At 40.7% G+C, this 25,283-nt stretch overlaps 1 protein-coding gene across 1 annotated transcript in view; it reads left to right on the forward strand.

Moving 5' to 3' along the window:
- Window positions 1–25,283, forward strand: part of APTX (aprataxin) — a 205,870-nt gene that overhangs the window by 65,676 nt on the left and 114,911 nt on the right. The window contains exons 9-12 of the transcript XR_012506788.1: window positions 1,104–1,213; window positions 7,633–7,728; window positions 21,913–22,245; window positions 24,713–24,859. The gene's annotated coding sequence lies outside the window, so the exon portion shown is untranslated. The remainder of the gene's footprint in view (window positions 1–1,103; window positions 1,214–7,632; window positions 7,729–21,912; window positions 22,246–24,712; window positions 24,860–25,283) is intronic.

Here is a 25,283-nt window from a genome sequence, read left to right on the forward strand (position 1 = left end):
AGTGAAACGGCTATATTGCTGATATGAAGAAAGTTTCAGTGATCTGGTTAGAAGATCAAACCAGCCACAGCCTTCTAGTGGAAGAAGATGCTATCTGGGATTTTGATAGCTAGAAAGAAGTCAATGCCTGGCTTCAAAGCTTCGAAAGACAGGCTGACTCTCCTCTTAGGTTCTAATGCAGCTGGTGACTTTAAGTTGAAGCCAGTGTTCATTTACCATTCCCAAAATCCTAGAGTCCTTAAGACTCATGCTAAATCTACTCTGCCTGTGCTCTATAAAGGAAACAAAAAAGCATGGATGACAACACATCTGTTGACAACATGGTTTTCTGAATATTTTAAGCCCAGTGTTGAGGCCTACTACTCAGAAAAAAAGATTCCTTTCAAAATATTACTGCTTATTGTCAGTGCACGTGGTTACCCAAGAGCTCTGATGGAGATGGACAATGAGATTCATGTTGTTTTCATGCCTGCTAACACAACCATCCTGTAGTCCATGGATCAAGGGATAATTTTGACTTTCAGGTCTTATTATTTAAGGAATACATTTCATTGATGGATCTGAACAAAGTAAATTGAAAACTTCCTGGGAAGGATTCACCATCCTAGATGCCATGAAGAACATTTGTGATTCATGGGAAGGGGTCAAAATATTAACATTAATGGGAGCTTGGAAGAAGTTTTCAGCTCTCATGGATGACTTTGAGGGGTCCAAGATTGCAGTGGAGGAAGCATATGTGGTAGAAATAGCAAGAGAACCATACTTAGTGGTGGAGCCTGAAGATATGACTGAATTGCTGCAATCTCATGATAAAGCTTTAAAGGATGAGGACTGCTTCTTATGGATGAGCAAAGAAAATGCTTTTTTAAGATAGAATCTCCTGGTGAAGTTACTGTGAAGATTGTTGAAATGACAACAAAGTATTTAGAATATTACATAAAAGCAGTTGATAAAGCAGAAGTAGACTTTGAGAGGATTGACTTCAATTTTGAAAGTTCTACTGTGGGTAAAATGCTATCAAACATCATTGCATGCTATAGAGAAATCGTTCATGAAAGGAAGAGTCAAGTGATGCAGCAAACTTTATTGTTGTCTTATTGTAGGAAATTGCCAAAGCCATCCCAAACTTCAGTAACTGTCACCCTGATCAGTCAGCAGCCGTCAACAGAGAGGCAAGACCTTCTACCAGGAGAAAGATTAAGTGAAGGCTCAGGTGATGATTAGCATTTTTTTTATCAATAAAATATTTTTATATTAAGATGTGCATTTTTTAGACATAATGCTGTTACACACTTAATGGACTGCAGTATAATATAAACATAACTTTTATATGCACTGGGAAACCAAACATTTATGTGACTTGCTTTATTGTGATATTCATGTCATTGTGGTGATGTGGAACTGAACCCAACTGTCCAAGGTATGCCTGTATTTAAAGTGTAGTTGAACCTTTTTACTAACAAGGATGTACCATCAAAAAAGTTCAGAGATCACTGTTCTATACATATAGCTGTGTCTCAATCCCAGAATTCCAAGAAAGAGAAGATAATTGCTTCACTTGGGTCAGATGTCGGTCTCTGATCCAATCGGCTGTGGCCCAGGGAGGAGGGTGGTATAATACAGTCAGCCTGCATATCTGAGTGTTCATGATCCCAGTCACAACACTCACGTGATTTCGTGGGAAAGCAACATTTATCATCATATGAAAATATTCTACTTGTAAAATTTGCCTCCTCTCAAGTATCTATCCTACTTAATGCCAGCACCTACCTCTCCACTTATCAACATATTTTCCCAGTTTCACTGATGAATGTTGTAACCTTTGACAGTATATATGCAAACTCAATGTAAATAGTTTGTGATGCGAAATTGCCAATCCTGGAAACATTTTAGGATTTCATAAAATTGAAGAAAATGATGTTGGAATATTGCTCAAATCACACACAAATGAGGCTTGAGAAAGTCAGGTAAGTTAACAATTGGACAGCAAACCAATAGGGGTTATGACATGATAGGACGTCCAAGCGAATGATTTGAATATAAAAGGATATTGATATTGATAAATTAATATGTCCTTAAGTATTTTTTGCAGAAATGACCCTCTTTATGATCTCATTACAGAAACTGACCATGAAGTAAATAATATTATATAATGCTATTATACTCTTTTTGTTGGAAAAGTTATGTCCCCTAACATAACTATTTGAGTTGTTCAAAGACCGTACATAATTGTGCTGATTAGAACCTAATTAAAAAACTAAGATAAAACAAATATATTTTCTTAAATTAGTTTCATTTATTAAAGATAAAGCCCTAATCAGATGTTTTCTCCCAGCTATTTACTGTTGGATTCTGTTCCTTATTTGAGGATCTGATGCACAGTTTACCGGTTTGGGGCTGACTCTCCCAAGAGCTGTGGGTGGGAGGTGGCATTCTGTGTCCAGCCCTTTTCACCGTCTTTGACTAATCCCTGGTCATTTACCTCTTCAGAGCTACCCAGTTTGAACCCTAATCCTTCTGGGTCTTTCCAGGTATCTGATTTGTTGATGTGAAAAATTAAAAATTGATTTGCGCCACGGTGTTTATAGAAGACAGTAGCTCAAAATGTTATTTTTTTCTTGAAAATAACTTCAATTGAATAGCAGCCCTCTGTGCCTGAAACCAAGAGGAGGAGAGGTTTGGGGGTTGTAAGGGATGATTACAGGCAGGGGGGCTTTTCCTGCCATATGCCCCAGTAAGTGCCCTGTCTTCACCCTTTGCAGAAGGCCAGCTCTGTTGCTAGTTCATTTCTGCACCATCAACTCCAATACCCTTGGGTGCCCCTGGGGTGTCATCTTTGCACACTTATCCCCACATTGACATTTTGGACTCATGCTCCCACAGACTAGGAATGGCTAATAGGTTTCATCTCACATGCTAGCTCTGATTCATTGGGAGTGACTGCCTGGAGAACTGCACTGAGGTTTCTAGGACCACACCTGGCTCAGAAGGAAATATTTTATCCATTGATGAATGATGTCTGGTCATGGGAGGTGGAGTGGTAGCATAACACACCACATTCTTCTTTCCTTTTTAATTTATTTTTTTTAATGAAGGCACTGGGGATTGAACCTAGTACTTGTGCATGCTAAGCAGGCACTCTACCACTGAGCTATTACCTTGCCCTCCCTCCTCCCACATTCTTGCTATCTTTGTCCTAGATGGTGTCATGGAAGTGAATATTCCTGTACCACATTAGGGAAGTCATTTGTCACCATTTAGCTCTTGACTGTTAACTATGAGTTTGCATAGGTCCCAGTGTGCACATTATATATATGCCTATGACTGTGCATATAAGATTAGTAACACCATCTTGGTGTACACAGAATGGCTCATTATTCCTACTTATCATGCTAAATACAATTGATTATGTTAAAGGGAGCTGTGCTTTCATTAGAGAGCACCAGGGTATGAAATTGTCAAGCACTGTGCTCTAGATACAAAAAAATATTTCAGATTTGGTTATTCATCCTTTAAAACATACCTGGAATAGACATTTCTGCACAGCTCAAGCTTAGGGAAGATATTATCATTTTTCTCCCTGTCACTTCCAACATGATATGCTTTTATACCTGCTGTACTGTTAGAGAAATTTGAGCAGCTCCCTGAGTTAGGAGCTTCAGGGAGAATTCTGTTAAAAAAAAAAAAACCCTCATGGGGGAACAGTAAGGGCTAAAGACCCTTATTTTAGCCAATACACACATGAACATTAGGAAGTAAATGTTTGCTATGGTTTTATTGGACTCTGGTAAGCTGCACGCCTGAGCCCTAAGGTCATATATCTTTAACATCTCCTTTTCTCTTCCATCCATTTCCCTTACACTGAAGCAGCTCCCCCATCTCCCTCACCTCAGCCTCCCTCTAACAAACACCTCATTCCCAACCAGCTCTTGCCTCCATGCCTCTTGTCATCTTCACCAACTCCTTTCCTCTGAATTACAAGATCCAAAAGAGCTTATTTAGCAAAGCAAGACCATCCCTGGCTGGGAGGCAGAGTAAGGAAGGTCAACATGGAATTCTTTCCAGCATTTGTCATTTGTGGACTTTTGAATGATGTCCATTCTGGCTGGTGTGAGGTGATACCTCATTGTAGTTTTGATCTGCATTTCTCTGACAACTAGCAATGCTGTGCATTTTTTCATGTGCCTATCGGCCATTTGTATGTCTTCACTGGAGAATTGCTTGTTTAGGTCTTCTGCCCATTTTGGATTGGGTTGTTTGTTTTTTTCTTATTAATTTATATGAGCTGTTTATGTATTCTGGAAATCAAGCCCTTGTCAGTCTCATCTGAGAGGGTGTAGAGAAAAGGGAACCCTCCTACACTTTTGGTGGGAATGCAGTTTGGTGAAGCTATTGTGGAAAACAGTATGGAGATTCCTCAAAAGACTAAAAATAGACTTACCATATGACCCAGCAGTCCCTCTCCTGGGCATATATCCAGAGGGAACCTTAATTCAAAAAGACACTTGCACCCCAATGTTCATAGCAGCACTCTTTTCAATAGCCAAGACATGGAAACAACCTAAATGTCCGTTGACAGATGACTGTATAAAGAAGTTGTGGTTTATTTATACAATAGAATGCTACTCAGCCATAAAAAATGATAAAACAATGCCATTTGTAGCAACATAAATGGCCCTGGAGAATGTCATTCTAAGTGAAGTAAGCCAGAAAGAGAAAGAAAAATCCTGTGTGATATCACTCATATGTGGAATCTAAAAAAAAAAAAAGGTAAGTGAACTTATATATAAAACAAGAACAGACTCACAGACATAGAATACAGACTTGTGGGTTGCCAGTGGGAATGGAGGTGGGAAGGGATAAATTGGGAGTTTGAGATTTGCAGATACTGACTGGTATATATAACATAGATAAATAAGTTTATATTGTATAGCACAGGGGAATATATTCAATATCTTGTAGTAGCTTATGGTGAGAAAGAATATGAAAATGAATATATGTATATTCATGTACGACTGAAGCATTGTGCTGTACACCAGAAATGGACACATTGTAAATTGACTATACCTAAATTAAAGAAAAAAAAAAGATGGAATTCTCCTAAGCATGGGAGGAGGAGGAAGTCTGGGAACCAGCTTACATAACCTAGTACCATCTTATCAAGTACTTCATGTACATCCCTTAGAGACTCACTCTCAGGGTGTCAAATCCTGGGTTGTGCTGCAGTGACTGGGAAAAGGAGTGGATGGCAGCTTTCACACTGGGCGCTCTGCAGGGTCTCCTCCACTCCTCACCCGGGTCTGCTCCTACTTTGTGAATGTGGGTTGAAAGCTGTTGCTCTGGGCCACGTGTTTCAGTAACTAGCTCTGGGTGCCTGCCAGTCAGCTCCTTGGTTGTGTTTGTCATGGCCTTTCCCACTGTCATTAGGGAATGTCTCCTCTAGCTAACACTTTTGGGATGGCTGTCTTTCTTTTCCACTCCTCTGATGCCCTCTTCTGGGGTGGGTCTTAAGTTTGCACAACATTCAGTTGCTAATTTAGGTCCAAAGTCTATTTTATTACAGTGTGAGGTAATTTGGGGGCACCAGTATACACAGGTGAACTAAATTACAGCTACAGAGCCTCCCTAACCAGTCGGTCACTTTTACAGCCTCTGCTTTGTGTCATCCCCAGAGCTGCCTTTAAGCGCAACCCTGACCTCACTTTAGGTGCAGCCTCTCAGGAGGATTTTGATGTTTTCTTCACTACCTTCATGCCCAGCTTCTTGACGGAGTCTTCCCTTCAGTACTCTTCTCAGGGGAATTGCCCTTTGTCTGCTGTTCTTTGATCTCAGAACTTTTCTTTCTTTAAACAAAATATTTTCTCATTATACATGGAAATCAAAGACGTATACTTGCTATAGAAATTAGGAAAATACCAAACAGTGTGAAGACAAACCATCCACAACCGTTCACAACTCTGGAAAGAACCACAGGCAAAGTTTGGTGAATTTCCTTTGCTTTTACAGAATTGCAAATATGCTGTATATCCAGATCTGTATTCTGTTTTTATTTCTCATCTTTTCTTCTGATTTAGTCTATACCAACCCTAGGAAAGTCATGATGCTGTCACATTGTTATTTGCGTGTGCACGTGCATGTGTGAGTACACACACACTCTGTAACTGGTGTCTTTGGGTCAGGTCCTGAACTCCTGGCCACTCTACAACCTCATTCACAACACTGTACATTTTGGCCTCCTTTTACTAAACAGTTAATTTTTCTTACCTGTTATGTCCCTCCTTCTTAACGTTTATGTACGTATATATGGGTTATGGTTGGTTAAAGAAATTATTATATGATGTCTAAAGCCTAACTTTAAATTAGGTAACAGGTAACACTATGAACACATAGAGGGAGACCCACTTTTTCCTAATTGCCTATTGATCTACTCTCCGTGGCATTTGGAACCTCAGTCTCCACTCTCCTCAGCCTTAGCTCAATTGCTTATTCCTAAGAGCCTGCAGCCTCTGTCAATTGCTAGGAAACAAGGTCTGAGCACCCAAGGAGAGTTTCCTGTTATTCTCTTGTAAAATGACAAGGAGATTTGATAAAAGCTGAATGAATTTTCAGTCTAGGATGTTCTGTTCTTAAGCTATAATTGCTGTTTTCCCTTTAACTCTAGGAGTGATTCTGCCAAACAAAAGAAACTTTGGTCTCCATATGTGTATTATTATTATTTTGTTAAAAATTATCCTTTAAATACGTGATTTAAAAAAGATTTCTGCATCATTAAAGGCAATTTTCTTTTGTCTTGGAACTGGTTTTATATGAATGTCAGAGGGGAAAGATTCACTTTAGAAGTGAACCTTCTGGGTTGCATTCATCCCACAAAGTGAAATACACCTAATTGCAGTAAATATAGAGAAGACCGTGAAGTAGCCAACTTAAAAATAATTTTAGAATTTAAAAATGCTAAATCAAACTCTTGGTTATTCAAGTGTATTACCTAAATGACGTATATTTGATCTTCAAAATTTAACATCACTGAAGATAGCATTAGAGAGTAAGGATTAGTTGGTATTTTGGAGGGATTTAGGTTAGACATTAGAAGCTTTGCATAATTCAGGGAAACCAGTACCTGTGGTCATAGATGAGAGAAATCTTATTTTAGGATCTGTTAATAAGAGAGCAGTCTGTCTCCTTGTATTACCCTTCAAAAATCAACATCATGATTTAGGAGTGCCTCTTTCTAATCAGTCGTATGCCCTGCAGGTGACTATGAGCCTTGGTTTTGAGTATTTTAATCTGAATGAGGGATGCTGTGATAAGATTCATAGAAAATAAACGTGGTTTCATAAGCTCCATTTTCCTTGCTGTCATGTATGCTCCAATGAGCTCAATTACTTCAGCTTATCCCAGTGGAAAGGTCACATTCAATGTGCACTACGCTGAAAATCCATAGGGTGTTTGTCGTCTATCATAGTTTCTTCCTTTGCAGTAGAACTACAACTTGACTTGACTGATGGATGTATGCTGGAGGTGCCCACAGAGCAGATATCCCAGGGCAACAATGCGTGAGCTAGAATGGGAATCAGGTAGAAGGGGTGGAAAGAACTGGGGCTGTACTGATTTCTTGCTCTATTGCTATTCCAGGTGGTGTTGGTCCACAAGTGTGAAACCTGTCTTACTGCCTGTATTAGAATTGGAAAGATGCTCTGGAAGCCAAAACTACTATGCTGTCAGCAGTGGGTAAGGAAGCAGAATCAGAAGTTCAGCAGGTCAAAGAAAAAAAATGTTCAGCAGGTCAGAAGGTGACTCTAAGCTCTGTGAGGACAGAGCCCAGGTGGGCCTTGTTCCCTGCTGTACCCTGAGTATCTGGCATAGTTCCTATGTAGCACAGGCACTCAGTAAGTACTACTGAATTTCTAAAAGGGGCTTACTGTTCCATGGCCAAATTTGTTGTCCCCCTCCTCAAGGGTCCTGGCTGAGATTCTACATAGAAACTCTAGAGATGGCTGCAGTTGAGCGTTCAGGGTCTGGGCCTGGACAACCGGAGGTGTGGCTCTGCAGCCCTGGCTGGGTTTGGGTGCCAGGACTGGCTTTGGGAATATAGACAAAGGATGTCTGCATACAGCATCGGGGGAAGCCGAGCTCAAGAAGCAAGCTGATTTCAACATCAATCTGAAGGGCCTGGGCGCAGAGACAAGCTCAGGTTTGTGGCACAAACATGGAACAAGTTGACTTGGAGGATTGAGTAGGAGGTAGCCCCAGACAGACTCTTGAAGTGCTAGATGGAGACACAGTGTTTTTATGAGGCAAATCCATCCTCAGCCAGGCGACGGAGCCTCTGAGGACATAGAGTACCTTTGAGTGGAAGCTTTTTCTATGCATGTCTTCTTGATGCAGGGCCCCATGTCCCCTACCTGACCCCTCTCAGGAACTTGCTTTATTTCCTGCCTCAGGCAGAAAGACCCAGGAAGCCCCCTTAGAATCCAAATAAGGCTCTGGCTTTCCTTTCCCAAGCAGACCAGCAAGTTCTAGAATTGGCTGTGGCTTCAGCTGCTATCATCCAGATGTTGCCTCGGTAATCCAGTTCCCAGGACTCCCAGAAGTCCGGGATGGAAGCCAGCAGTCACAGGCTCAGCCCTCCAGGAAGCAGGTTCTGTATCATTACCAGTCCCCTGGTTTCACAGGCTGATCCCCACAGCTTTCCCCTTGGTGGCTTCTGAGGGCGCCAAGGGCAAAGACTTCATGCCTGATGGCCTTACCTTAGATTCTGTGAAGGGAGCACTCACAGAACCTCTGCGCCTTTAAAGAACTGCCCATTTTTGATGCCAAGCATATCGCTTGAATGCAAAAAGTTTATCAGAATTAACAGCAGTCTCTTTGTCTGAATGCAAGATGGTTCTTAACCCACAATATTTTTAGGATCCTGCCAGAGCACCCCAAGGCTCCTTGAGGCAATTCAAACCATGCCTTTGGCAACATACAGACTGTTTTGCCAGAGTTTGAATTTTTAAAGCAGACTTTCTCATCACATCTGAAAGAAGTTTGACTGGTGAGGAGAGAGGAAGCTTTCTATGGGGAGCCTTTTGAATTCTTAGTTATCTGTTATCTCTGGCACACTATAGGCCGTGTTGGTGATGTTGGGGCAGGGCCCTAAGTGCCCCCCAGTACCTTCATTTCCCTCCTAACTAACGAGGTTCGATTTACTGGGAATATCCAGCAAATAGAAGAAACTACATAAGCCACGGGGAGACATCTTACTAAAAGATACCTTGTTGACTTACATGGAGAAATTTTGACAATGGGAGACTCAGTGCCATTTTAAATTTTTTGTAGACTCTTTTGGAGATTTTAGCACTTAGACCAAACATATTAAAATGCATTCACATCTCAATTAAAGGCAAAAATTTCCATGAAAGTGTTGAAACAGTTTTTTGTAAATTTGTTTTTAAAACTACTTGCCTTTGAATACCTTATTTAATTTACAGTTGACTATGTCTTTTTATTAATCATTGTGCCTACTCACAGATTCTTATAAAACAAGAGAATCTAATCCACAAATTATTCTCACATGTAATGAAGAGTTTTTATGAATAATGAATTGAACAATGAATGAAGTTTACATAATGTTATACTTTACAAGCACTTAATTGAATGCTTATTAATTTTAGTTCACTTTTGTGTAACTTAGAGCCAATCATTTTTTTCCGCATAGCCTCCTGGAAAGCTTGTGGGCCCCAGGCACTGGGCTTTTTGGCCTAACAGATACAACAGCCCCAAGGGAATATGTCTCTGATGTTTGGATCAGGAATGAAGATTTAAAGGGTGCAGGATTACTGTTTCAAAGGTTAGAAGGTCTGTCATGTCAAAGAGGAATAAGACCAATTCTGTGGCTGGGAGGTTGGAGAGGGCCAAAGGTTTAGAGTCAGAAGGTAAGCATTCAAGTACCCGTGCCAGCCATTGCTTATGTGACTTTGAGCAAGTCACTTAATCTTTGTATTTCTGTTTCCTCGTCTATAAAATGGAGATGTGTCCCTGCTTCCCTTACCACACAGGGCTGCTGAGGATCAAAGTGAGGTAATTTTAAACTCAAGGTGATAAAGTCTACAGAAATGTTAAGCCCCGTTCAACTGTTAGTTAGAGTTATAAATCCTATTCTAGGATACTAATGCAATGCCTAGTGGGCTTACATAGAGTCAAGGCTCTATAAAGGCAACCTAGTATGGATTTTGAGCTTTAGAAATAAAGGATTAGAATTAGCCGGATTAGAGCTGAAAGACAGGTTGGACGTTGAGCCCCAAACTCTTATTTTATACATAGGGAAATGATTTGTCAAGTAATTGAGTGATTCACAAAATGATTTCTAGTTATTTATGCCTTGCCTTTTTTCATAAAGGATTTAAAGTGGATTGTAAGAATAGGTACAATAAAATAGGAGAATCTAAAATAAAAGCCAAGCTGAAATGGAAAATAAGTTAAAGTATAATGGCCAAGTAAAAGGGGGAGTATAGTGACAATTCATAGAGTCAATTGAAAATGAACTCTGACTTTGGCCATGAGCTTCCTGGTTAGCCAAAGCAAAACTGGAAGTCGAGCTAGTGATAGGACCAGCATCAAAACTCAGTCTTAGACCAGTTTGCTTTTTGTTCCATTTAAAAATCACTTTTTATTGAATTTACATTTTTTGGTCTTAAAGATCTTTTTTATTTAGTGTTCTTTTTCTTTGTCTCCATTGATTTTGTGGGGATGGCCTTTGTGAGGAAAGTGAGAGCCGCTCTATGTGCCCAGCTGACTGGGGGAGGTCCACTTCCTGCAGATGCCTGGGTTGACCATAGCCTGTCCAACTTGCTTGGTCTCTACTGCCTCTGCCTTGACCATTATGGGAAGATTGAATCAACATCTCATGCTGAATTTTCCTTAGCTATTTGTTCCTTATGTTTATTATTCTATGTCAGGATCTGACATCTTTTTAGAGTTCCCTGTTGTCAGAAGTCTTTGAAATTATATAATCCATCTCTAATGCTTTACAAATGAGGAAACTGAGGTCCAGAGCTTAACAGTGACTTGCTCAAGGCTGCACAGCAGTAACTGACCTTTATTGAGCACCTACATATGTCCTCATTTAATTCTTACAACAAACCCTGATAAGCAAATATTATTATTCCTTTTAACAGTTGAGGAAAATGAGGCACAAAGAGGTGACGTGCTTTGCCCAAGGTCAGAAGAAGAGTAAGTGAGAGAACGGGAGTTTGAACCCAGTCTGCCTAGCTCCGAAGTCTGCTTCTTTGCACAACCCCCCACCCCATGATGCCTCTTAAGATGGTGACAGAGCTTGGATTGAATCTAGTTCTCTTGGCTCTGAGTCTAGTGCTCTTCCCACTACACTTTAAAGAAGACAGTCTCGGGCCCTAACTCCCTTGGGCTGTAGAGGTATGCAAGACCAGTCCCACAGTTTGGAAAGGTCCACACTGAGCTTGGCCATCACTGCCTGGCTCTGCTTTTTGGGGATCATTTCTCTGGACAATGGAGTCAGTCACCATAGACATTTCTGATTTTCAGAAGGATCCTTTGGTTGCCTAAAGCAAATGGTTTATATCCATGGTTCTCAGCCATGCTATTAAGATGCACTGTGTGGGGCAATGAGTTCTCAGGTGCCAGTAATTTATAATAGCTAAAGTAACCTGGGCTGGTGCACCTGGGGATTTCAGAATTGCAGCTGGGACTACTTTGCCTCTCCCAGAGCCTTATTGATGGAACAGGGCGTGAAGTACATTCTGCACTGAGGCCATTGTAGCTGAGTGGCCTCAGTCTTATCTCTGCTTCAAGCAGTGAACTTTAATGATCATATCCTGCCATGTTGTGGAACTCTGTACTTTTTATTCTCATTTTACAAAAGGCAAAGTATGTGTTGTCAAAGAGCTTCATGTCTAATAGAGAGAGGAGAGCTAACTATGTTAAAAGAACAAAACATACACACACACCATATCAACGACTGCCAACTAATCTGGTGACTTGGAGTCTTTGTTGACACCTGATATAATGCAGATTGGGAGGATAATCACCTTGTAGTCCAGTCCAGCATGGAATCCCAGTCAATGAATAACAGACCAGCAAATAATAATTATTAACAAATTAAATCATTCTTGCTCTCTCTTCTAAAATGCCATAGTAAAACATCTTAAAAATCCTAGTTTTTCCATCTGAAAGTATCTCTCTAACACAGTAGCTGCTCCAAAGTCTCTCTTCTTCCCCATACAGACTACTCCCCAAATCTTTACCCAACCGAGCTCACATAAACTTGCTTATCTCTTCACTCTCCTTTGCTCATTTCTTCATTATGTAGGTCAGTGTAGCCTTTTTGGCGATTTTAATTTTTCTTCTTCCTCCATTATCTTAGTTCCTCACAATACGAAAAGATCTAGGAGCTGATCTGAAAGGCCACTTAGTCCTTACAAAGGGCAGGGGAGTGGTCTGGGGAAGAAAGACACTGGAGCTACTCATATTTTTTTTTTTTTTTTTTTTGCTCCCCTGTCAGATCAACTTTAAATGCATCCACTGTAGTAAATTTAAAATCTCAAATTCTTACCAGTTCATTCTCTGATGTGTGGGCTCCTGCTTCTCCTGTCCCTTGGTGTGTATCTAGAAAATTGACAAAGAGTATCTAAACATTATTCTAGAAACTATTATTAGAAAGAACCAGTTACACCTAAACCTGTATAGTATATGCTGAAATTAAAAGTCAGTGGTTTGGTATGACAAACCTACAGCCAGCATAGTACTCAACAGTGAAAAACTCAAAGGCTTCCCACTAAAATCTGGGACAAGACAAGGCTGCCCACTATCACCACTCCTATTCAACATAGTCTTGGAAGTCCTAGCCACAGCAATCAGGCAAGAGAGAGAAATAAAAGGGATCCAAATTGGAAAAGAAGAGGTGAAAGTGTCACTATATGCAGATGACATGATAGAAAACCCTAAAAGGTCCACACAAAAACTACTAGAAATAATGGAAGAATTCAGCAAGGTAGCAGGTTACAAGATTAATGTTCAAAAATCAGTTGCATTTCTTTACGCTAATGATGAATCAACAGAAAAAGAAAGTAAAGAAACAATCCCCTTTAAAATAGCACCGAAAGTAATAAAATACTGAGGAATAAATCTAACCAAGGAGATGAAAGACTTATACATGGAAAACTATGAAACACTGATGAAGGAAATTAAAGAAGACTTAAAAAAATGGAAGGATATCCCATGCTCCTGGATTGGAAGAATCAGTATTGTTAAAATGGTCACGCTACCCAAGGCAATCTATGGATGTAATGCAATCCTTGTCAAATTACCCAGGACATATTTCACAGAACTAGAACAAATCATAATAAAATTTATATGGACCCACAGAAGACCTAGAATTGCCAAAACATTACTGAAGAAAAAGAAAGAGGCTGGAGGAATAACTCTCCCAGATTTCAGACAACACTACAGAGCTGCAGTAATCAAAACAGCATGATATTGGTACAAAAACAGACATATGGACCAATGGAACAGAATAGAGAGCCCAGAAATCAACCCACAAATGTTTGGTCAACTAATCTTCTACAAAGGAGGCAAGAATATACAACAGAATAAAGACAGCCTCTTCAGCAAATGGTGTTGGGAAAACTGGACAGCAGCATGTAAATCAATGAAGCTAGAACACTCCCTTACACCATACACAAAAATAAACTCAAAATGGATCAAAGACTTAAACATAAGACAAGATACAACAAACCTCCTTAGAAGAAAACATAGGCAAAACATTATCTCACATACATCTCAAAAATGTTCTCCTAGGGCAGTCTACCCAAGCAATAGAAATAAAAGCAAGAATAAACAAATGGGACCTAATGAAACTTACAAGCTTCTGCACAGCAAAGGAAACCATAGTAAAACAAAATGATGACCTACGGAATGGGAGAAAATTTTTGCAAATGAGACCGACAAAGGCTTGATCTCCAGAATATATAAACAGCTCATATGACTTAACAAGAAAGAAACAAATAACCCCATCCAAAAATGGGCAAAAGACCTAAACAAGCAATTCTCCAAGGAAGAAACACAAATAATCAATAGGCACATGAAAAAATGCTCAATATCACTAATAATCAGAGAAATGCAAATCAAAACTACAGTGAGGTATCACCCCTCACCAGTCAGAATGGCCATCAATCCAAAGTCCACAAAGGACAAATGCTGGAGAGGCTGTGGAGAAAAGGGAACCCTCCTACACTGCTGGTGGGAATGCAGTTTGGTGTAGCCACTGTGGAAAACAGTATGGAGATTCCTCAAAAGACTAGGAATAGACTTACCATATGACCCAGGAATCCCACTCCTGGGCATCTATCCAGAAGGAACCCTACTTCAAAAAGACACCTGCACCCCAATGTTCATAGCAGCACTATTTACAATAGCCAAGACATAGAAACAGCCTAAATGTCCATCAGCAGATGACTGGATAAAGAAGAGGTGGTATATTTATACAATGGAATACTATTCGGCCATAAAAACCAACAACATACCACCATTTGCAGCAACATGGATGCTCCTGGAGAATGTCATTCTAAGTGAAGTAAGCCAGAAAGAGAAAGAAAAATACCTTATAAGGTTGCTCATATGTGGAATCTAAAAAAACCCACAAAAACAAAACAAAGCATAAATACAAAACAGAAACAGACTCATAGACATAGAAAGCAAACTGTGGTTGCCAAGGGTACGGGGGGTGGGAAGCGACAGACTGGGATTTCAAAACGTAGAATAGATAAACAAGATTCTACTGTATAGCACAGGGAAATATATACAAGATCTTGTGATAGCTCACGGTGAAAAAAATGTGACAATGTATGTATGTTCATGTATAACTGAAAAATTGTGCTCTACACTGGAATTTGACACAACATTGTAAAATGACTATAACTCAATAAAAAAATGTTAAAAAAAAAGTCAGTGGTTTGGCATTTTCTGTTTTGGGTTGTTGATGCTGTTGATCCTCCCTGGGATGAAGCTTGTTGACTGTGCTGGGGGATTGTGTGTATGGGGGAGTGTGAGAGAGAAATGGATCCTTGGAGCCTTTAATAAGAGAATGGAAAGGGGTTCACAGAATGCTAAAGAATGATTCCAGAGAAACAGGGGCAGGATAGGGAGGAAGAATACCCATAGCTTTTGGATGGCTAGAAAACTATTTTTCTTTATTTTGAAGCTGAAATGTGTAATGTATCAACATTTTGTGTGGTATATCAATAAGGATTTTGGCAAATCTGAAAGTCACGTGATATTTTAAAATTGTATTGAATTCTCAACTCTTTGGCTTTTCATTTATATGTCTTTTTAATTGAAATCCTTATTAAATCCACTGTAATTGACTTTTGCTAGTGAGTGCCATCATCTTATTGGTAGTCTTACTGTTGCTAATGATGAATAATTATTTATTTTATGCTGAATGCTATTGTTTTGATTAATTTTTACTGTAAAACATTTAAATCATATTTCAATCTTTGTTTCTCTTTTCTTTCTTTCTTCTTTTTTTTAAGTGAGTTCAGTATCAGAAACAAAAGATGTTTTGGGATAAAAGTCAGACAGTAGATTTCACTCATATCAAACAAGGTTTGTAAATGACCAGCATCGGAATTTTATCCCCAAGTCCCTCACAAACAATGTTCCCAAATGTGGACTCAAAATTAGTTGAGATTAGAGCAATCAGGATCTGACAGCCTAGATTCACACAATTTGGTCCTGACAATCTAGTGCCTGTGGTTCCTAGGCTAAACTCCTATAAGGCTCCTGGAGAGTACCACCAAGATTTAGAGAAAGATGAGAGTTGGGCCAGGGTATGTTTAATTCACCTGCTGAGAATTGCTGACTGGTGGTAAAGATGAGGGCAAGATAGCACTTATGTCACACTTCCAACTTTTGCAAGGACATTGTTGAAGGTTATAGATCTTATTCTCTCTCTCTCTCTCTCTTTTTTTTTATAGTAACACACTAAAAAAAAGGGAGAAATGGACAAAAGATAAAATCTTCCTTGAGAGGCTGATGAAAATTGTCAGATTAGATGGGCTCTTTGGGAATCATTACTTCTTATAATGCTCTGCATATTCCCAGAGAGCACAGGAAATCACATGTCAAGGTCACTCCGCTCGGCAGAAAATTTCCTTAATGCCACATAATAATGAGTGAAATGAATGCAAATAAGGCTTTAACCACAGCCCACCTCGTTAGGACTGTGTATGCTCCAGCTCTACTCTTCCTACACTTTTCCTGCCAGCTGTGTATCCCCGTTCAAAGGCGTTTGACAGTGATAGTGATGCTTGATGCATTTCTGCCGAATTTTTGTTGGCTTAAGCATCCAGCCAGGTTCAGGGCTGGTGCCTCCCACGGTAGAGGCCACCCTACCCTCCACTCCAGAGTGACCCCAGAGGCAGACCAGCCTCCCCACTGGGATCCTGGAAATCTGTTGGACTTAGGAAACTGACAGTGGTGGACGGCTCTGCCATTTCAGTCAGAAATTCTGTCTTGAGGTTCAGAATGATCATGTCCCCTAGTTACGGTTTGGAAAGATAATCAGGCTCCCAGCCAAGCTTGAAGGAAAATACAGCCCCAAATTTACTGCAGAACAGTGGATGATTGGAGCGCCCGTAGGAAATACATCAGGCAGATTCTTACCAAGGAAAGTCAGTGTTTCCACGTTGTTTTACTCAGTACTCTTGTGGAAAAGGAGGGGAACTCATATTCATTAGGTGATTACTTTGTGCCAGGTACTGTGCTAGATGCTTTATGTATGCATTTTAACCCATAGCACAACCCTGTCAAATGCGTATCGTGGGTATCCTTGTCCCTTTGTAGAATGAAGACTCTGAGGCTCAGAGAAGTTGTCACCTGCTCAGGAACTTAAAAGCAGTGGCGTTGAAATTCTAACCACCTCTTTGAGGGAAGCCTTATTCTCTCTCAAGACGTTCTTGCTGGAAAAAAGCAAAAATTGCAGAATGTTCTTTTGATCACTTCCGTACTGTTTGGTGTCCTTCCACAGCGGTCTGGCCATTTAGCTGGGAAGTAACTCTTTAGGTATTTACAGTGTGTAGAAGGGATTTGTGCATCTGGTGTGGCAGTATGTGCCGGTAGCAGTTTATGTATTACTGGTGAGTAATTTTAAAATAGCTTACCAGTTGTGTATTTGTTTTAATACGTATTAGAAAAAAATTAACCAGAATATCAGCTTGTGATTTCACAGATACTACTTTTAGGCAAGTAAGTAAACTAAATAAGCTCTTTTACAGAAACACATGAGGTAGATAATAGTGGTTCACAGATATTCCAAAAATTATGGTAGTAGCATGTGACTGATGGTGTTTGGGTATCATCACGATTAGGAACGCACAGCTAATGTTAATGTCCCTCTCAGCTCTGAGAGACAGTGAGCCTAAGCAGCCTATGGTCACTTCTCAATTACCCGAAGACTATGTTTAACAAATTAGAATCCCTAACTAAGCTCAGCCTGCCACCCAGCCCATTCTCGGGGCACCAGATTCCACTGTCAACTCATATGAAATCAAGGAATTCAAATTAACTTGAGCTGCAGCCTATCCAGAATCTAATCATGCAGATAAATGTAATGCAACAAAAGCAAAAGAAAAGGATTTTGAGCTGGCCCAATTTTTGGGATTCTGAGGATGGCATAATCACGTAACTGCATCTTTTTACCAAGAAAGTCTACCTCTGTTGACTTTTTTATCCATTTTAGGCAGTGGAAACGAGTAGGCAAATGATTTGAACCTAGGTTCTAGACCCAGCTCTGTCCCAGCCAGGTGTGTGAGCCCAGGGACCTGGTTCTCAAAGGTGCTTTCCCTCTCTAGTGCTTCATTCAACAACAGGCTGCAGGTGACAAGTCCTTCAGCTCCGGCACAGGGGGTGACTGACAAGGAAGAACAGATGGGTTGTGTTTTTCCGGGGAGACCTGCTGGCTTTAAGGGTCCAGGGGCTCAGCTCAGGCTGAGTTCTGCTCAAACTCCTCTGCTCAGTCAAGCAGGTGTGGGTAGCAGCAGCACAGGGGAGCCTGGGGCTCCAGGTATGACGTGAGCAGGCAGCTGAGGTAGAGCCTAGATGGCAGATGGCAGAGTCCTGGGCCCAGACTCCCCCAGGGTCCCCATCAGTCAGAGGCCTGTCCTGCTTGCTTCTCGGGAGAAGTCCCCAGGAGGGAGGGAGTGGTACCTAGAGACCCCAGCCTGCTCTGAATGGCTCTCAGGAAGGCGGCCTTATTCTTTCTCAGTTTTCGTCTCTTGAATAAGAGCTCAGATTCTGAGCCATAATGGGCCCAGAGTAATTTATTTACTAGTTGTGTGACCTTAGGTAAGTGTGGCCTTACTTGCTATCAGCTTCAGTCTCCTCAACTGTAAGATGAAGATAATAATAGTATCTCCTTATAGGATTGCTGTGAGGATTAAATGAGATAACACAGAGAAAGCACAGTGACTAGCTCCATAAATGTTAATTATTACTGTTATTATTAAGTGATAATACTTAAGTGGGATTAAGTCCTTCCACCACCCTGGACTTAGTGTGGCCAGATATTTCATTTTAATCAACAGTACCATAATATTATTTGAGTTTAATCACAAGTTAATTTGAATCCAAGTCCTTGTTCATAATTCTCAAATATCAAGGGAAATTATGACTATTATAATATGATCAAACTCCCCCCATTCTCTTCCTCTGCACCGTCTCATGGCTCAGGAGTGGATGAAGCATCCATTGCTCTGGGCCATGCCTCATCTCTTAGAGGACAAAGGCCAGCCCTGGCTGACAACTCCCCCTGCACCCCCACATACAAGCTGGCCTGCAAGCCCCTTCTTGTTGCCTGCCTGAATCTCCAGGGAGCACGGAGGGCTATTCATAGTGTCGGCTCTGACCACGGTGCCTGAGGACATGGATTTATTTTTAGGATCTCTTCCCTAGGGTCTGACTGAGAAGGTCTTGCCTATTTTTTATGCCTAATGTCAACTTCTGAATAAACAGGGTGAAGGACTCATTTCTGTTAATAGGACCCAAGTAATGTCAGGGTGTGGGGTCTCCCTTCTCCATACCATCCCCCTTTGGAATGTCAATTTACTAATGAGCTGTAAGGAAAGTGCTTTGTAAACCCTAGAGCAGTTTATAGGAGTTCTCATGAAGGAGAAGAGAATGAGGGACTGTGTCAAAGACTGCCCTGGAGGAGAGGGTTAGGTGCATTCAGGTAGCTGAACTAGGACCACTGAGAAGTAGATATGGAAGAGGGTTTACATTGCATGTTTCTCACTCATCAGAGTGAGCAGGAATGGAGGGGCACCCTAACAAGCAATGAACTTCACCCTTGCATGTAGTTAAGCGAAGACTGGAAGCCTCAACCAGCATGTTGGTGACTGGAGCACTGTGGCAGCAGGAGGAGATGGGCTGAGGGCCCCTCCACTGCTAAGATCCAGTGATTCTGGAGTGGATGGTGTGATGGTGGGGGCTATTTTGCATGTCGGGACTGGGCACTGAATGAAGTGGATACCAAAAAAATTAAGGGCAGGAACCTTGAAAATAAACCTATCCACGGCCACATTTTCCTAGGAATGATGTTGTGTTTTAACTTCCCTATGTCTTTTTTTTTTTTTTAATGGTTATTGGTTTATTTAGATTAAAAAATTTTCTTCTTAAGTCGGTTTTGGTGAGGGGGCAGGGAGCATATAGCTCAGTGATAGAGTGCGTGCTTAGCATGCACGAAGTCCTGGGTTCAATCCCCAGTACCTTCATTATAAATGAATAAAAACCTAATTACTTCCCCTCCCCACCAAAAAACTAAAATAAAATAAAATAAAAAGTCTTGGTGAGTAATATTTTCTTAAAAGTATCATTTTAAAATACAATGGCATAAAGTTGTATATCTCTTATGACTTTTGATATCTATTTCCTCTGCAGTATGTCCCCTTTTTTTTCCTAGTATGCCTATTTTTAAATTTTTCTTCTTTTTTCTTTATTGATTGATTGGTGTATAACTGACATATAACAGTATATTAGTTTCAGGTGTACAACATAATGATTTGATATTTGTATGCATTGCAAAATATCACCACAGTTAACATCCATCACCTTACATAATTACAAAAAATTTTTTTTCTTGTGACGAGAACTTTCAAGATCTACTCTTAGCATCTTTAAAAAATGCAGTTTTTTAAACTTTTTTTTTTATTGAGTTATAGTCATTTTACAATGTTGTGTCAAATTCCAGGATAGAGCAAAAATTTTCAGTTACACATGAACATACATATATTCATTGTCACATTTATTTTTCACTGTGAGCTACCATAAAATCCTGTATATATTTCCCTGTGCTACACAGTACAATCTTGTTTATCTATTCTACATAAAAAAAATGCAGTATTATTAACTGTAGTCGCCATGTTGTACATTACATTCCTGTGACTTAATTATTTTATAAATGGAAGTTTGTACCTTTTGACCCCCTTCACTCTTTCACCACCACCTCTGGCAACCACCCATCTGTTCCCTGTATCTATGAGCTTGTTTTTGTTGTTGTTGTTTGTTTGTTTTAGACTCTACATATAAGTGGGATCATACGGTATTTGTCTTTCTGACTTATTTTACCTAGCAAAATGCCCTTGAGGTCTAGCCAAGTTGTTGCAGATGGCAAGGTTTCATTCTTTTTTATGACTGAATAATATCTTCTTTATTCATTCATCCCTTGATGGACACTTAGGTTGTTTCCTATTGTAAATAATGCTGCCATGAACATGGAGAAGCATATATCTTTTTGAGTTAGTGTTTTTCATTTTCTTTGGATAAATTGTACTGAGAAGTACAATTGCTGGATCATCTGGTAGTTCTTTTTTTTTTAGTTTTTTGAGGAATCTCCATACTGTTTTCCATAGTAGTTGTACCAGTTTACATTGCTACCAGCAGTGCACAAGGGTTCCCTTTTCTCCACATCCTCGCCAGCCTTGTTATTTCTTGGCTTTTTGATAATAATTGTTCTAACGTGTGAGGTGATATTGTGGTGTTGCTTTGCATTTCCCCAATGGTTAGTGATATTGAGCATCTTTTCATATACCTATTAGCTAGCTGTATGTCTTCTTTGGAAGAATGTCTTTTCAGATCTCCTGCCCATTTTTAAATTAGGTTTTTTTGATACTGAGTTGAATGAGATCTTTAAATATTTGGATATTAGCCCCTATCAGATATATGAATTGCAAATATTTTTTCCCATTCAGTAGGTCGCCTTTTCATTTTGTTGACAGTATCCTTTGCTGTGCAGTCCCCAGGTCTTTCTTGATCAGGGAATTTCATTTATCTGCTATAATGGTTAAACTCAATAGGACTAAAATACATTTTTCATTCTTCCCCCAAATTTCAATAATATTTATCCTAGATTCCCATTGTTAGATCTTAACTGGTCAGATGCCTCTTGGCACATGAGCACACTCAGGTGGGGTGGTTAAGTGACTTGCCTAAATTTTACAGAGGGTTAGTGGCATAGCTCAGACTTAAACCTTCTGGCTCCTGGTCTAGTGCGCTGTCTGATAAACTAGATGCTCCTGCTGTGGGCACTGAGAAAACTGTGAAAACCAGGGCTCTGAGCTGAGCAGGAGTGACACACAAGCCCAGCAGGCTGCTTCCTGTAGGCATAAGTCCTTCCTCTCTGGTAAAGCCTTGCACATGGTAAGTGCTCATCAGACATCCATTGACTTGAACAAAGCAGTCCTATCAGTGCACTGTCACCCAGCTAGTGCTCCATGAGGGGTTATTGAATGAAAGCAGCACAACTTTCAAGGGCTTCAGGGAACTGACCGCCAAAGCTCAGGACACATGAAAAAGCCCATGACTTGTTCTCATGATGTTCTCCGCTCCTGCATTTGTGTGTAGGTTCAACCCTGGGATAGTCGGAAGGCTTGCTCCATGCTCTGAGGCTTCCTCCTGCCTTAACCTCCATGCTGCGCTTGAATGAAGATGAATCCTTCTGAGGATGCTTCCTACAAAGTGCTGAGCCCAACAGGAGCTGCACGTCATCCAGATTGAGTCATGAGTAGACAACGGCCCAGCAGCATCCCCGGTGTGGGAGCATCCAGTCTCCTTTTGTGATTAACCGACTGTAAGCTTAGCTGTGATCAGCAGAGCTCCAGTCCAGGGGGTGGCTGGCCCCCAAATCCAGCTCCTCAGTTCCTTGGAAGTTCCTCATTGGGCTCCACCTGTCAGGAGGTAATAAAGAGAGACTTATTGGTATTTTTGAAGTGCAACTTCAACTTTCCTAACTGATCTTACTCCTTACTTGTTGCCAAGTAGTCCTCTGTTTTTGTCTGTAAATGACCCAGGACTCAGAGTCATTGTGCTTGGCTGTGAGGGGGGCATCAGACATGCTGAAGATTCCTGGATTGCTTGGGAGACAAATGACATGATGTAAAAGAGCTGTTTTCTTCCTGTTTGGTTTGGGGACTTGGGTAAAGAAATGTTAGTAGATGGAACGATGTTTAGATTTTTTATTCTGTGCCAAGAATGCTAAGAAAAGATTATGGGTGTTGAGAATGAGCAGTTCTAGGAGAGTGAGTGATCATAACTAGGAGCTCCACTAGCCTGTGAAGATGCAGAGACATTTACATCTCTGCATCCCTCGGTGAGGGGAGACAAGACGCTGAGCATGGGATAGGGGTTAAGGGCCCTGCTTTTGCAGTTAGACTAATTAAGTTCAAATTGTACCTCTGTTACTCATTAGGTGGATGACATTAGGGAAATCACATAACTTTTGAGCTTCAATTTCCACATTTGTTTTATAAGAATAATGGTCTAAGTATCTTACTGGGTTGTAGCACATTTTAAGTGTGTAAGTGGTGGCAACGTTATTGTAAATTCTAGTACTGTGCGAACTTAAGCAAGTCACAACTTCTCTGGGCCTCGGTTTCCTCATTTGGAAGGCATTAGAGTAGATGATTCTTTATGTTGGGGTCCAGTCAGGAGACAGAAACCATGCCAGTTATTTTTACAGAGAAATTAATATCAACAATTCTTAACTAGGTGGTAGAGAACTGGAAAGGCAAACAGGGAGCAGCTAGAGCTAGGGGGAACAGAGAGGAGATATTGAGACTGTTAAAACTTAGAAGCCTGGGGAAGAGGACCATGCATCTCAGCACCAGTAGGTCCTGGGGGCTCTGGGGAAGGGAGGAGAGGATAGTACCACATGGCTGATGTTGAGGAAGTTGCAAACAATCTCTGGCTGTAGGAATGAGCTGCTGAGGTCAGGGTAAAGAAGAAAAGTTGCTGGAGCCATACTGACCTAATAAGAAGCAAGCAGGAAGTAGCAGGCCCCCTCTCCCTCCCTTAGATCCCCACTGGAAAAGCCTCACAGGAAGCAGCTGGCAGTGGAGCAATGGGGTATGCAGGGTCCCATCCCTAGCATCACAAAGCCGAGTGTGGAAGGGTGGGCTTGGAGCTGAGAGACAACAGCTTAATAACTGGTATCATCTTTAAGGTTCCTTCCTGGTCAGAGTCTCTGAGTCAGATTCTGAAGCCCATGCAGCACTCATCCGTGGTTCTGGGAGAATCAGAGCTTTGTAGCTGTATACACCTGGATTGGAATCCTGTGTCTGACTCTTACCAGCTATGGGAAGTTATTTTGAATTTCTCTGAGCCTCATTTCCTCCTCTGTAAAATGATGATATCAGTATCTATCTTATAGGGTTATTGTGATAATTAAACAGGAAGAGTCTTGTAGAGTGCCAGGCACATAAATGGTAAATCACTATTATTAAGGATTCTTGTCTCTTCAGCAAATGGTGTTGGGAAAACTGGACAGCAGCATGTAAAACAATGAAGCTAGAACACTCCCTTACTCCATACACAAAAATAAACTCAAAATGGATCAAAGTGAAGCCACTGTGGAAAACAGTATGGAGATTCCTTAAAAGACTAGGAATAGACTTACCATATGACCCAGGAATGCCACTCCTGGGCATATATCCAGAAGGAACCCTACTTCAGGATGACACCTGCACCCCAATGTTCATAGCAGCACTATTTACAATAGCCAAGACATGGAAACAGCCTAAATGTCCATCAACAGATGACTGGATAAAGAAGAGGTGGTCTATTTATACAATGGAGTACTATTCAGCCATAAAAACCGACAACATAATGCCATTTGCAGCAACATGGATGCTCCTGGAGAATGTCATTCTAAGTGAAGTAAGCCAGAAAGAGAAAGAAAAATACCATATGAGATTGCTCATATGTGGAATCTCAAAACAAAAAACAAAAAACAAAGTATAAATACAAAACAGAAATAGATTCACAGACATAGAATACAAACTTTTGGTTGCCAAGGGGGTGGGGGGGGTGGGAAGAGATAGACTGGGATTTCAAAATTGTAGAATAGATAAACAAGATTATACTGTATAGCACAGGGAAATATACACAAGATCTTATGGTGGTTCAGAGAAAAAAATGTGGCAATGAATATATATATGTTCATGTATAACTGAAAAATTGTGCTCTACACTGGAATTTGACACAACATTGTAAAATGATTATAAATCAATAAAAAATGTTAAAAAAATAAAATAGTAAATGGAATGTGAAAAAAAAAAGGATTCTTGTTCATCAAGAGTCTGCTGATTGGCTCGCTCCCTTCATTGGTTGCACTGACTGATGTTGCTGCTCTGTTTCTTCCACTCAGATGTGGCTCACTGGACCATGATGAAGAGCCTGGGCAGAGGGTCAGCAGTGGCCAAGGAGTCCCATGCCACCTGGGGCACAGGGGACAGAATGTGTGAGGCTGCTTTTGGTTCCTCCAGGAAGCAATACTCCACCCAGGCGGGATCGAGTAGGTGGCTCCTGTGTGTGTGTTCATTGCGGGTGAGGAGCACGTTCCCATTATTGTGCTAAGTGTGGGCTGTCAGTGGGCTCCCTGGGACACTGTTCAAGCCAGAGGCAAGAACCTGCTTTCCTAGGCAGGAACTCTGTAGACTAGGAGAATCGTCTGTTATCTTACCTCCACTCAGCATAGTTGATGTCCTCTCACTTTTTCTGGATGAGCTTTTAGACTAGCAATAATAAGGAAATGCAGACTACTCATATTATTGGTGGCATCAATAACTAATATTTTTTAGGGACCTATTCTGTGTCAACTATTGTGCAAGCTGTTTATATATATTATCCCTAGTCTTTGAGTCCTACAAGGTCAGTTTTATTTTCCCACCCTTATCTATGAGGAAACTGAGGCACAGAGCTGTTAAATAAACTCACCC

This window comes from Camelus bactrianus, chromosome 4 (genome assembly GCF_048773025.1).
Source record: "Camelus bactrianus isolate YW-2024 breed Bactrian camel chromosome 4, ASM4877302v1, whole genome shotgun sequence".
Lineage (NCBI taxonomy): Eukaryota > Metazoa > Chordata > Mammalia > Artiodactyla > Camelidae > Camelus > Camelus bactrianus.